Source organism: Salmo salar, chromosome ssa17 (genome assembly GCF_905237065.1).
Source record: "Salmo salar chromosome ssa17, Ssal_v3.1, whole genome shotgun sequence".
Lineage (NCBI taxonomy): Eukaryota > Metazoa > Chordata > Actinopteri > Salmoniformes > Salmonidae > Salmo > Salmo salar.
The window spans coordinates 43,079,258-43,094,036 of NC_059458.1; positions in this window are offsets into that span (position 1 = coordinate 43,079,258).

The following is a 14,779-nucleotide window of genomic DNA, read 5'->3' on the forward strand; positions in this document are numbered from 1 at the left end:
AGGGATCGGTCTTGTTTCCTCCGGTCCAGCCCTCTTTCTTGAAGGCCTTAAACCCCATGTGCTGCAGCGCGAGGAAGCTCTGTCATCCAGGTCTCTCGCACCACATCCTCCTGACCATTCTGCCAATCAACCATCACAGATAAGGCTGTAACTCACTCTACCATCTGACCTAAAGTCTGTTCATTAGGAGGCTGTCAACTCATTCTACCATCTGACCTGGGGTCTGTTATTAGAGGCTGTCAACTCACTCTACCATCTGACCCTGGGTCTGTCTGGGCCAGGAGGCCGGGAAGCAACTCATTCTACCATCTGACCTGGGGTCTGCTCCTCACCAGGAGGCTGTCAACTCTGGCCCACCATCTGACCTGGGGTCTGTCTAATAGGAGGCTGTAACTCATTCTACCATCTGACCTGGGGTCTGTTAACAGAGTAACTCAATTTACCATCTGACCTGGGGTCTGTCTATTAGGAGGCTGTCAACCTTTATTCTACATCTGACCTGGGGTCTGTCTATTGTGGGAGGCTGTCAACTCATTCTACATCTGACCTGGGGTCTGTTAATAGGAGGTGTAACTATTCTACCATCTGACCTGGGGTCTGTCTAATAGAGGCTGTAACTCATTTACATCGATCCTGGGGTCTGTTATTAGGAGGCTGTCAACTCATTCTACCATCTGACCTGGGGTCTGTTCATTAGAGGTGTCAACTCACTCTACCATCTGACCTGGGGTCTGTTCATTAGGGAGGCTGTCAACTCACTCTACCATCTGACCTGGGGTCTGTTATTAGGAGGCTGTCAACTCACTCTACCATCTGACTCAATTCGTTATTAGGAGGCTGTAACTCACTCTTACCATCTGACCTGGGGTCTGTTATTAGGAGGCTGTCAACTTACACTACCATCTGCACCTGGGGTCTGTTCATTAGAGGCTGTCAACCACTATACCATCTGACTCCGGGGTCTGTTCATTAGAGGCTGTCAACTCACTATACCATCTGACCTGGGGTCTGGGTTCATTAGAGGCGCCAAACTCACTCTACCATCTGACCTGGGGTCTGTTCATTAGGAGGCTGTCAACTCATTCTACCATCTGACCTGGGGTCTGTTCATTAGGAGGCTTTGTCAACTCATTCTACCATCTGACCTTGGGGTCTGGTTCATTGGGAGGCTGTCAACTCACTCCTACCATCTGACCCCGGGGTCTGTTCAATAGGAGGCTGTCAACTCCATTCTACCATCTGGCCTGGGGTCTGTTCATTAGGAGGCTGTCAACTCACTCACCATCTGACCTGGGGTCTGTTCCATTAGGAGGTCAACTCATTCTACCATCTGACTCTGGGGGTCTGTTCATTAGGAGGCTGTCCCAACTCTTATTCTTACCATCGACCTGGGGTCTGTTCATTAGGAGGCTGTCAACTCATTCTACCATCTGACCTGGGGTCTGTTCTTGGTAGGAGGCTGTCAACTCATTCTACCATCTGACCTGGGGTCTGTTCATTAGGAGGCTGTCAACTCATTCTACCATCTGGCCTGGGGTCTGTTCATTGGGAGGCTGTCAACTCATTCTACCATCTGACCTGGGGTCTGTTCATTAGAGGCTGTCAACTCATTTTACCATCTGACCTTGGGGTCTGTCTACATTAAGAGGTGTCAACTCACTCTACCATCTGAACTGGGGTCTGTCTAATAGGAGGCTGTCAACCTACACTACCATCTGGCCCGGGGTCTGTTCATTAGGAGGCTGTCAACTCATTCCCACCATCTGACCTGGGGTCTGCCCGGGCTAGGAGTGTAACTCACTCAACATCTGGACCTGGGGTCTGTTATTGGAGGCCGTAACTCATTCTACCCATCTGACCTGGGGTCTTGTTCATTAGGAGGCTGTCAACTCATTCTACCATCTGACCTGGGGTCTGTTCTAATAGGAGGCTGTCAACTCACTCTACCATCGACTGGGGTCTGTTCATTTAGGAGGCTGCCAAACTCATTCCTACCATCTGGCCCGGGGTCCGGTTCATTAGGAGGCTGTCAACTCCATTCACCATCCCCTGCCCTGGGATCTGTTCATTGAGGGAGGCTGTCAACTCACTCTACCATCTGACCTGGGGTCTGTTTCATTGGGGAGGCTGACAACTCACTCTACCATCTGACCTGGGGTCTGTTCATTAGAGGCTGTCCAACTCACTCTACCATCCTGACCTGGGGTCTGTTGTTTAAAGGAGGCTGGTCAACTCATTCTACCATCTAACCTGGGGTCTGTTCATTTAGGAGGCTGTCAACTCATTCACCCACCATCTGACCTGGGGTCTGTTCATTGGGGAGGTCAACTTTCACTCTACCATCTGACCTGGGGTCTCTTGTCTATTAGGAGGCTGTCCCAACTCAATCTACCATCTGACCTGGGGTCTGTTCATTAGAGGCTGTCAACTCATTCTACCCTGACCTGGGGTCTGAAGTTCATTAGGAGGCTGTCAACTCATTCTACCATGTCTGACCCGGGGTCTGTTCGGGAGTAGGAACAAACGTGGGAAAATGATTCGAAACCAAGAGGAATTAAAATTTGTCCTATTAAACAGTAAAAAAAAAAAATGTTTTGCACGATTGAACACAACGTATGAGAATTCACCCAATGAGCATAAAATTCCTAAGGACGCCACCTGGTGGCGCAAGGAGTCACAACCATAAAGATGAACAAATTACTGGGTCAACTCAACAGTAAACAACTCAACAGTAAAACAACTCAACAGTAAACAACTCAACAGTAAACAACTCAATCAACAAACAACTCAACTTGCGGAAACAAATCAACGGTAAACAACTCAACGGACAACTAAAGAACAACTCAACGGTAAACAACTCAACGGTAAACAACTCAACGGTAAACAACTCAACAGTGAAACAACTCAACAGTAAACAAATCAACGGTGTTAAACAACTCCAACGGTAAACAACTCACGAAACAACTCAACAGTAAACAACTCAACGCAAAGAAAACAACTCAACAGTAAAACAACTCAACAGAACAACTCAACGGTAAACAACTCAACGGTAAACAACTCAACAGTAAACAACTCAACAGTAAACAACTCAACAGTAAACATGTCTCGTCCCCCACTAATGATGCAGCCCCCCAGTCTGGACGAACAAGAGACTGGAGGATGAGAATAAGAACGGTGTGTAAATAGGTAAGAACGAGAGTCTGAACGTTGAGAACGAGAGTCTTGGACGAGAACGAGAGTCTGACGTAGTTGTAACGAGAGTCTGGACGTAGAACGAGAGTCTGGACGTAGAATAGGGAGAAATCTGGCGTGAGAACGAGAGTCTGGACGAGGAGAGTTGGACGAGTCTGGACGTGAGAACAAGAGTCTGACGTAGAACGAGAGATCTGGACGAGAACGAGAGTCTGGACGTAGAGAAACGAGTCTGGACGAGAACGAGAGTCTGGACGAACGAGAGTCTGGACGTAGAATAAGAGTCTGGACGGAATAAGAGTCTGGACGTAGAATAACAGTATCCATTAGTAAGTGGACGTAGAATAAGAGTCTGGACCAGAGAATAAGGAGTCTGGACGTAGGGAAGAAGTGGAGGTGGTGAGTCTAAAGGGGGAATAAGAGTCTGGACGTAGGAATAAGAGTCTGGACTTAGAATAAAATTCTAGACGGTAAGAGTCTGGACGTAGAATAAGAGTCTGACGAGAATAAGAGTCTGGACGAGAATAAGAGTCTGGAATTGAATAAGAGTCTGGACGGATTAGAATAAGAGTCTGGACGTGGAAAATAAGTCTGGTGGGGAAAGTCTAGACGTGGGAATAAGGAGGTCTGAATACATTGGAAAGGATTAAGAGTCTGACTTGGGCCAGAGCTAGACGAATAAGAGATCTAGACAGTAGCAATGTAAGAGTCTGGATGGAATAAGAGTCTAGATGTAGAATAAGTGGACGGTGTGAGGGGTTCTCACATCTGCTCCTGTCAGTCTGTCCTTCATCTTCTGAAGCTCTGCGTTCGATGTCCAAAGCCACGGAGTCCCGGATGGCACCTTGAGCAGGCATGAGCCCGATCACCTCTTCATCTCCTCCTCCTGCCTCCTCTTCATCACTGCTGGAGGATTCTGCTGTAGCCCGGTGGCAGGACTGGCTGACATCCTCACCGTCATCCATCTTCATCATCAGATACCGGTCTGGGAGAATCCTGGGGGTAAGGCTGGGGTTAATACAGCCGGGCCTTAGGGGAGGTAGAAAAGAGAATCAATCAACTCAACACAAACCAATAAAAATATTTAGACAAGTTATTGGAAAATATATGCATGACTGGCTGACATATTCAATTCATATGTCTGTTTAACACAGAGAGAGGACTGGCAGACATATCATTTAATATGTCTGTTTAAAGAGAGAGGGACGGCTGACATATAATTTGTAAGTATGTCTGTTTAACACAGAGAGGACTAGATGACATCATTTAATATGTCTGTTTAACACAGAGAGAGGACAGCGACATATCATTTAATATGTCTGTTTAACACAGAGAGAGGAATAGCTGACATATCATTTAATATGTCGTTTGTTAAAAGAGAGAGGACTAGCTGACTATCATTTAATATGTGTCTGTTTAAAGCAGAGAGGACTAGCTGACATATCATTTAATAAGTCTGTTTAAAAGCAGAGAGGACTAGCTGGACATATCATTTAAATGTCTGTTTAACACAGAGAGAGAACTAGCTGACATATCATTTGAATATGTCTGTTTAAAGCAGAGAGGACTAGCTGACACATATCCATTTAATATGTCTCTGTTTAAAAACAGAGAGAGAATCTAGCTGACATATCATTTAATATGTCTGTTTAACACAGAGAGAACTAGCTGACATATCATTTAATATGTCTGTTTAAAACAGAGAGAACTAGCTGACATATGCATTTTAATATGTCTGTTACAAAGCAGAGAGAGGACTAGCTGACATATCATTTAAATATGTCTCTGTTTAAAACAGAGAGAGAAACTAGCTGACATATCAATTTAATATGTCTGTTTAAAACAGAGAGAACTAGCTGACATATCATTTAATATGTCTGTTTAACACAGAGAGAGGACTAGCTGACATATCATTTAATATGTCTGTTTAAAGAAGAGAGAGAACTAGCTGACATATCATTTAATATGTCTGTTTAACACAGAGAGAGGACTAGCTGACATATCATTTAATATGTCTGTTTAAACAGAGAGAGGACTTAGTTGACATATCATTTTAATATGTCTGTTTAACACAGAGAGAACAGCGACATATCATTTAATGTCTGTTTAACACAGAGAGAACTAGCGCATATCATTTAATATGTCTGTTTAAAGCAGAGAGGACTAGCTGACATATCATTTAATATGTCTGTTTAAACAGAGAGAACTAGCTGACATATCATTTAATATGTCTGTGTTAAAACAGAGAGAACTAGCTGACATATCATTTAATATGTCTGTTTAAAGCAGAGAGAACTAGCTGACATATCATTTAATATGTCTGTTTAAAGCAGAGAGAGGGACTAGCTGACATATCATTTAATATGTCTGTTTAACAGCGAGAGAACTAGCTGACATATCATTTAATATGATCTGTTTAAAGAGAGAGGACAGCTGACATATCATTTAATATGTCTGTTTAAAGCAGAGAGAGGACTAGCTGACATATCATTTAATATGTCTGTTTAAAGCGAGAGAGGACTAGCTGACATATCATTTAATATGTCTGTTTAAAACAGAGAGAACTAGCTGACATATCATTTAATATGTCTGTTTAAAACAGAGAGAACTAGCTGACATATCATTTAATATGTCTGTTTAAAGCAGAGAGAACTAGCTGACATATCATTTAATATGTCTGTTTAAAGCAGAGAGAGAACTAGCTGACATATCATTTAATATGTCTGTTTAAAACAGAGAGAACTAGCTGACATATCATTTAATATGTCTGTTTAAAGCAGAGAGGGACTAGCTGACATATCATTTAATATGTCTGTTTAAAGCAGAGAGGACTAGCTGACATATCATTTAATATGTCTGTTTAAAGCAGAGAGAGAACTAGCTGACATATCATTTAATAAAGTCTGGTCTGTTTAAAGCGAGAGAACTAGCTGACATATCATTTAATATGTCTGTTTTAAAGCAGAGAGAGGACTAGCTTGACATATCGAATTAATATGTCTGTTTAAAGCAGAGAGAGGACTAGCTGACATATCATTTAATATGTCTGTTTAAAAGCAGAGAGAGAACTAGCTGACATATCATTTAATATGTCTGTTTTAAAGCAGAGAGGACTAGCTGACATATCATTTAATAATGTCTGTTTAAAAGCGAGAGAACTAGCTGACATATCATTTAATATGTCTGTTTAAAGCAGAGAGAGGACTAGCTGACATATCATTTATTATGTCTGTTTAAAACAGAGAGAGAACTAGCTGACATATCGAATTAATATGTCTGTTTAAAGCGAGAGAGAACTAGCTGACATATCATTTAATATGTCTGTTTAAAGCAGAGAGAGGACTAGCTGACATATCATTTAATATGTCTGTTTAAAGCAGAGAGAACTAGCTGACATATCATTTAAAATGTCTGTTTAAAGCAGAGAGACTAGCTGACATATCATTTAATATCGTCTGTTTAAAGCAGAGAGGACTTAGCTGACATATCAAATTTTTTAATATGTCTGTTAAAGCAGAGAGAACTAGCTGACATATCGATCGTTAATATGTCTGTTTAAAGCGAGAGAGAACTAGCTGACATATCATTTAATATGTCTGTTTTTAAAGCAGAGAGAGAACTAGCTGACATATCATTTAATATGTCTGTTTAAAGCAGGGAACTAGCTGACATATCATTTAATATGTCTGTTTAAAGCAGAGAGAGACTAGCTGACATATCATTTAATATGTCTGTTTAAAGCAGAGAGAGAACTAGCTGACTATCATTTAATATGTCTGTTTAAAGCAGAGAGAACTAGCTGACATATCATTTAATATGTCTGTTTAAAGCAGAGAGAACTAGTTGACATATCATTTATATGTCTGTTTAAAGCAGAGAGAAACTAGCTGACATATCATTTTTAATATGTCTGTTTTAAAGCAGAGAGGAACTAGCTGACATATCATTTAATATGTCTGTTTGAAGCGAGAGAACTAGCCGATATCATTTAATATGTCTGTTTAAAGCAGAGAGAACTAGCTGACATATCATTTAATATGTCTGTTTAAAGCAGAGAGACTAGCTGACATATCATTTAATATGTCTGTTTAAAGCAGTCGTAGAGACTTTAGTTGACATATCATTTAATATGTCTGTTTAAAACAGAGAGAGGACTAGCTGACGTATCATTTAATATGTCTGTTTAAAGCAGAGAGAGAACTAGCTGACATATCTTTTTAATATGTCTGTTTAAAGCAGAGAGAGCGACTAGCTGACATATCATTTAATATGTCTGTTTAAAAGCAGAGAGAACTAGCTGACATATCATTTGGGTATGTCTGTTTAAAGTTAAGAGAGAGAAACTAGCTGACATATCATTTTAATGTGTCTGTTTAAAGCAGAGAGAACTAGCTGACATATCATTTAATATGTCTGTTTAAAGCAGAGAGGACTAGCTGACATATCATTTAATATGTCTGTTTAAAGCAGAGAGAGAACTAGCTGGACATATCATTTAATATGTCTGTTTAAGCAGAGAGAACTAGCTGACATATCATTTAATATGTCTGTTTAAAGCAGAGAGAACAGCTGACATATCATTTAATATGTCTGTTTAAAGCAGATAGGACTAGCTGACATATCATTTAATATGTCTGTTTAAAAGCAGAGAGAACTAGCTGACATATCATTTAATATGTCTGTTTAAAGCAGAGAGAACTAGCTGACATATCATTTAATATGTCTGTTTAAAAGCAGAGAGAACTAGCTGACATATCATTTAATAGTGTCTGTTTAAAGCAGATAGGACTAGCATGACTATCATATAATATGTCTGTTTAAAGCAGAGAGAACTAGCTGACATATCATTTAATATGTCTGTTTAAAGCAGAGAGAGAACTAGCTGACATATCATTTTAATATGTCTGTTTTGAAGCAGAGAGAACTAGCTGACATATCGATTTAATATGTCTGTTTAAAGCAGAGAGAGAACTAGCTGACATATCATTTTAATATGTCTGTTTAAAGCAGTAGAGAGAACTAGCTGACTATCATTTTAATATGTCATCTTTAAAGCAGAGAGAGAACTAGCTGACATATCATTTTAATATGTCTGTTTAAAGCAGAGAGAGTAACTAGCTGACATATCATTTTAATATGTCTGTTTAAAGCAGAGAGAGAACTAGCTGACATATCATTTAATATGTCTGTTTAAAGCAGAGAGAGAACTAGCGCTGACATATCATTTAATATGTCTGTTTAAAGCAGAGAGAGAACTAGCTGACATATCATTTAATATGTCTGTTTAAAGCAGAGAGAGAACTAGCTGACATATCATTTTAATATGTCTGTTTAAAGCAGGGAGATCTAGTTGTGTTGTCTTGGTTACCTCTCTGGTGAAGCCTGTGGGTTTGAGAACCCAGGAGGAAGAGCTGGTTCGAAGAAACCATCATCATCATCATCATCATCCCCAAGCCTTCTTCTCACCGCCTCTTCTACTCTGTGCTGTTTTCTACAGAATGATGCAGACAGTCCATTTCAGGCATTTTACACGTAGCTTTCCTTCACAGACAATGAGGAAATGAAGGTGTTTGACGTTAGTTTAAATGTAGAAGTGAGTGTAAATGTGTTACTCTGTGGTGGGTCCATCCCTGGTCGTCCCTCTACCGTGTCTGCTGCTCGTCTTGTTTCGTCTCTTCATCACCACGTCCACCTCTCCCGGACAAAGTCATCCTCCGAGCTGGAGAGCAACTCCGGTTTGTATCCGGGAGGAAGAGCAGGACCTGCAACTATTGGAGAAGACAGCACATCTTAGGTAGGGAAAACACCATTAACAGACACTGGCTTTCCATTGAACAATACAGTAAAAGCAGAAAGATAACTAAGCCGTGGATATGACAGCATAGTATCTGATGACACTAGTCTAAAAAAAAAATCCTGTGGATTTAAACCACTACTAACTTTACTCATCCTTCCTCATCATCAGAATCATCACCTGCTGCTTTTTCTGAACGACGGAGGTAAAGCAGGTCCGATTAAATCATCATCTGACACGATTACCGATTATTATTAATTACCTACTTTTACAACAATAAACACCTCGACGAGAAGGAGGGGAAAACGACAGAAACCCGGAAATCCGGAAATCGAATCTGACCTCTACCACCGGAAGTAAACAATACCGATATCCAATCAACAAGCGGAATTCGTAGGTCCACATGATCATTTCCACACAAGGGGAGGAAAACGAGTCAGTCGCATCGCAGTTACTTCTTAGTGTTTCTCACCTTCGGTTTAACATGGTTTGACGGGAGCAAGTTGTTTTTCGGAACAAGCTATTAATAATAGATCATGGGGGAAGAAAGATAGGGGAGACCGGGGTGAGTATCTAGATGTTCCGGAAAGTGGAATTATTTATTACTCCAGTCTCATGTTGCGGTTTCACTTGGTGTTGTGATGGTAATTATAGCATGATGCTGAGGCATGGGAGATAGACATGCATTCTGTGTAACACTACCTAACCATTCTACCTAGCTAATACCTGTAGTAGTAGTAGTAGTAGTAGTAGTAGTAGTAGTAGTCAGTATAGTAGCTAGCAAGAACCTATAGTATAGTAGTAGTATAGGAGCTGGAAAACAGACTAACTTCAAGATGCTGCAGACTGCCTTAGTCTGGAACCGACGTCGGGGAGACATGAGCGTTCCCTGAATTCGGGATGTTCCCACCATATGACCTCTACAAAGCCAGAATGTTGAATAAAATGACATCTGAACGTACTTTGCCGTTTGTCTGTGCAGTGTTTTGTTTGTTTTACAGGTAGGAATGTGAGACAATATATCCACAGGAAAATAGAATTAAATCAACTTTTCAAAGGTGCTGGTAGAACATTCAGATGTCTGTCACCTGAAACATGAGGAACGTGCTCCTCAGCCGGAAATGTCCCGAACAGCGTAGTGTCAAACGTGCTCCTCAGCCAGAAGTGTCCCCGAACAGCGTCGGGTCAAACGTGCTCCTCAGCCGGAAGTGTCCCCTCTAGCGTCGGGTCAAACGTGCTCTCAGCCCGAAGTGTCCCCTCCAGCGTCGGGTCAAACGTGCTCCTCAGCCGAAGTGTCCCCTCCAGCGTCGGGTCAAACGTGCTCGCCAGAAGTGTCCCGAACAGCTCGGGTCAAACGTGCTCCTCAGCCGGAAGTGTCCCCGAACAGTGTCGGGTCAAACGTCTCCTCCAGCCGGAAGTGTCCTCCAGCGCCGGGTCAAACGTGCTCCTCAGCAGGAAGTGTCCCCTCCAGCGTCGGGTCAAACGTGCTCCTCAGCCAGAAGTGTCCCCGAACAGCGTCGGGTCAAAGTGCTCCTCAGCGGAGCCGCGAAATGCTCTCAGCCGGAAGTGTCCCTCCAGCGCCGGGTCAAACCTGTGCTCCTCAGCCAGAAGTGTCCGAACAGCGTCGGGTCAAAGTGCTCCTCAGCCGGAAGTGTCCCCGAACAGCGTGGTGTCAAACGTGCTCCTCTCAGCCGGAAGTGTCCCCCGAACAGCGTAGTGTCAAACGTGCTCCTCAGCCGGGAAGTGTCCCCCGAACAGCGTAGTGTCAAACGTGCTCCTCAGCCGGAAGTGTCCCCGAACAGCGAGTGTCAAACGTGCTCTCAGCCGGAAGTGTCCCCGAACAGCGTAGTGTCAAACGTGCTCCCTCAGCCGAAGTGTTTTCCATGGCTCCAACTGGTAAGATGCTTCAGGAGGCAGAGAGGTCCTAAATTCGGCGCCAGCTATGTGTCCAATCAGGAGGAAGTGGTACTTGCTAAGCGCAAGCAGCGTGACGTCTTTGTCACGAACGGAACCATGTGAAAGGCCATTGTAAATATTGTAAATAATAATAATTTGTTCTTAACTGACTTGCATGGTTAAATAAAGGTTAAATAAAGGTTGAATCAAATATATAATGTAATCACGAGCTCGGGCGTGTGTGCGTCTATTCCGCTCGTGGCTTGAGGTTGATTGAATCCATCACTTTGAAAAGTTGTTGTAATTCTACTTTCCTGTGGATGTGTTGTCTCACGTTCCTACCACCAAAAGGCCCGACCGCTTAAGACAACTGGTAAGTACTTAAAATATAATTAAATTCAACATTCTGACTTGTATAGGTTGGAGAGAGGAAACTTTCCTGATCTAAATACTAATTTCTGCCTGACAGAATTCAATGAAATTCAACGTCTCGTTAACAGGCAGTCAGCTGCATGTGTCTGACAATAACACTCTCTGAGAGGAGCAATCACTGTGATTAAAATGTATTTTAGTCACAGGGACACACAGTGAGAGCTGATTTCAGAACAATGTCATCTTCTATCAACTGTCTTTCTCTTTGGTGATGGACATGTCTCACTCGAGTGTCCCAGTTGTAAGACTCAGCCGGCTCAGCAATTTCTCCTTAATTACACCCCTCCTGCTCTCTTTCTCCCTCTGTCTCTGTCTCTCTCCATCCCTCCTGTCTCTGTCTGTCTGTCTGTCTGTCTTGTCTGTCTTCCTCCAGAGAGGAAGTCTTCTAAGAAGCTGTGTGTATGATGAAGAGGAGGATGAGGAGGGAGCGATGGGCAGTGAGTCCCAGGAGACCGTCCTGCAGCGGCCGGCAAAATCGGTGGATGAGTCGGCCATCAAGCTGGATGAGTACGGGTCACGACCTCTCTGGGTGGTGAGACTGACAGATTACGTCGCCAAGTTACCTCACATCTGGTGCTGTTTAAAAACTGACAGATTACGTCAAGTTACCCCAGAATCTGGTGCTGTTTCAAAACTGACAGATTACGTCACCAAGGTTACCTCACATCTGGTGCTGTTTCAAACTGACAGATTCCCGTCCAAGAAGTTACCTCAGATCTGGTGCTGTTTCAAACTGACAGATTACGTCACCAAGTTACCTCAGATCTGGTGCTGTTTCAAACTGACAGATTACGTCACCAAGTTACCTCACATCTGGTGCTGTTTCAAACTGACAGATTACGTCACCAAGTTACCTCAGATCTGGTGCTGTTTCAAACTGACAGATTACGTACCTCACATCTGGTGCTGTTTCAAACTGACAGATTACGTCACCAAGTTACCTCACATATCTTGGATGGTCGGGTCCTGTATATCCTCATGGTTTAATCTGTAATACAGATATCATGGATGGTCGGTCCTGTATATCCTCATGGTTTAATCTGTAACAGCAGATATCATGGATGGTCGGTCCTGTATATCCTCATGGTTTAATCTGTAATACAGATATCCGTGGATGGTTCGGGTCCTGTATATCCTCATGGTTTAATCTGTAATACAGATATCATGGATGGTCGGTCCTGTATATCTCCCTCATGGTTTAATCTGTAATACAGATATCATGGATGGTCGGTCCTGTATATCCTCATGGTTTAATCTGTAATACAGATATCATGGATGGTCGGGTCCTGTATATCCTCATGGTTTAATCTGTAATACAGATATCATGGATGGTCGGGTCCTGTATATCCTCATGGTTTCAAATCTGTAATAGATACAGATATCATGGATGGTCGGTCCTGTATATCCTCATGGTTTAATCTGTAATGACAGATATCATGGATGGTCGGTCCTGTATATCCTCATGGTTTAATCTGTAATACAGATATCATGGATGGTCGGTCCTGTATATCCTCATGGTTTAATCTGTCATACTAGATACTCTGGATGGTCGGTCCTGTATATCCTCATGGTTTAATCTGTAATACAGATATCATGGATGGTTCGGTCCGATATCCTCGTGGTTTAATAATAAGATATCATGTGATGGGGTTGTATATCCTCATGGTTAATCTGTAATACAGATATCATGGATGGTGGTTGTATATCCTGATGGTTTAATCTGTAATACAGATATCATGGATGGTGGTTGTATATCCTCATGGTTTAATCTGTAATACAGATATCATGGATGGTCGGGTCCTGTATATCCTCATGGTTTAATCTGTAATACAGATATCATGGATGGTCGGTCCTGTATATCTCATGGTTTAATCTGTAATACAGATATCATGGATGGTCGGGTCCTGTATATCCTCATGGTTTAATCTGCTAATACAGATATCATGGATGGTCGGTCCTGTATATCCTCATGGTTTAATCTGTGAATACAGATATCATGGATGGTCGGTCCTGTATATCCTCATGGTTTAATCTGTAATACAGATATCATGGATGGTCGGTCCTGTATATCCTCATGGTTTAATCTAGTAATACAGATATCATGGATAGTCGGTCCTGTATATCCTCATGGTTTAATTGTAATACGATATCATGGATGGTCGGTCCTGTATATCCTCATGGTTTAATCTGTAATACAGATATCATGGATGGTCGGGTCCTGTATATCCTCATGGTTTAATCTGTAATACAGATATCATGGATGGTCGGTCCTGTATATCCTCATGGTTTAATCTGTAATACAGATATCATGGATGGTCGGTCCTGTATTCCTCATGGTTTAATCTGTACAGATATCATGGATGGTCGGTCCTGTATATCCCATGGTTTAATCTGTAATACAGATATCATGGATGGTCGGTCCTGTATATCCTCATGGTTTAATCTGTAATACAGATATCATGGATGGTCGGTCCTGTATATCCTCATGGTTTAATCTGTAACACAGATATCATGGATGGTCGGTCCTGTATATCTCATGGTTTAATCTGTAATACAGATATCATGGATGGTGGGTCCTGTATATCCTCATGGTTTAATCTGTAATACAGATATCATGGATGGTCGGTCCTGTATATCCTCATGGTTTAATCTGTAATACAGATATCATGGATGGTGGTCCTGTATATCCTCATGGTTTAATCTGTAATACAGATATCATGGATGGTCGGGTCCTGTATATCCTCATGGTTTAATCTGTAATACAGATATCGTGGATGGTCGGTCCTGTATATCCTCATGGTTTAATCTGTAATACAGATATCATGGATGGTCGGTCCTGTATTCCTCATGGTTTAATCTGTAATACAGATATCATGGATGGTCGGTCCTGTATATCCTCCATGGTTTAATCTGTAACAGATATCATGGATGGTCGGTCCTGTATATCCTCATGGTTTAATCTGTAATACAGATATCATGGATGGTCGGTCCTGTATATCCTCATGGTTTAATCTGTAATACAGATATCATGGATGGCTTCGGTCCTGTATATCCTCAGTGGTTTAATCTGTAATACAGATATCATGGATGGTCGGTCCTGTATATCCTCATGGTTTAATCTGTAATACAGATATCATGGATGGTCGGGTCCTGTATATCCTCATGGTTTAATCCCGTAATACAGATATCGTGGATGGTCGGTCCTGTATATCCTCATGGTTTAATCTGTAATACAGATATCATGGATGGCTTCGGTCCTGTATATCCTCATGGTTTAATCTGTAATACAGATATCATGGATGGTTGGTCCTGTATATCCTCATGGTTTAATCTGTAATACAGATATCATGGATGGTCGGGTCCTGGTATATCCTCATGGTTTAATCTGTAATACAGATATCATGGATGGTCGGGTCCTGTATATCCTCATGGTTTAATCTGTAATACAGATATCATGGATGGTCG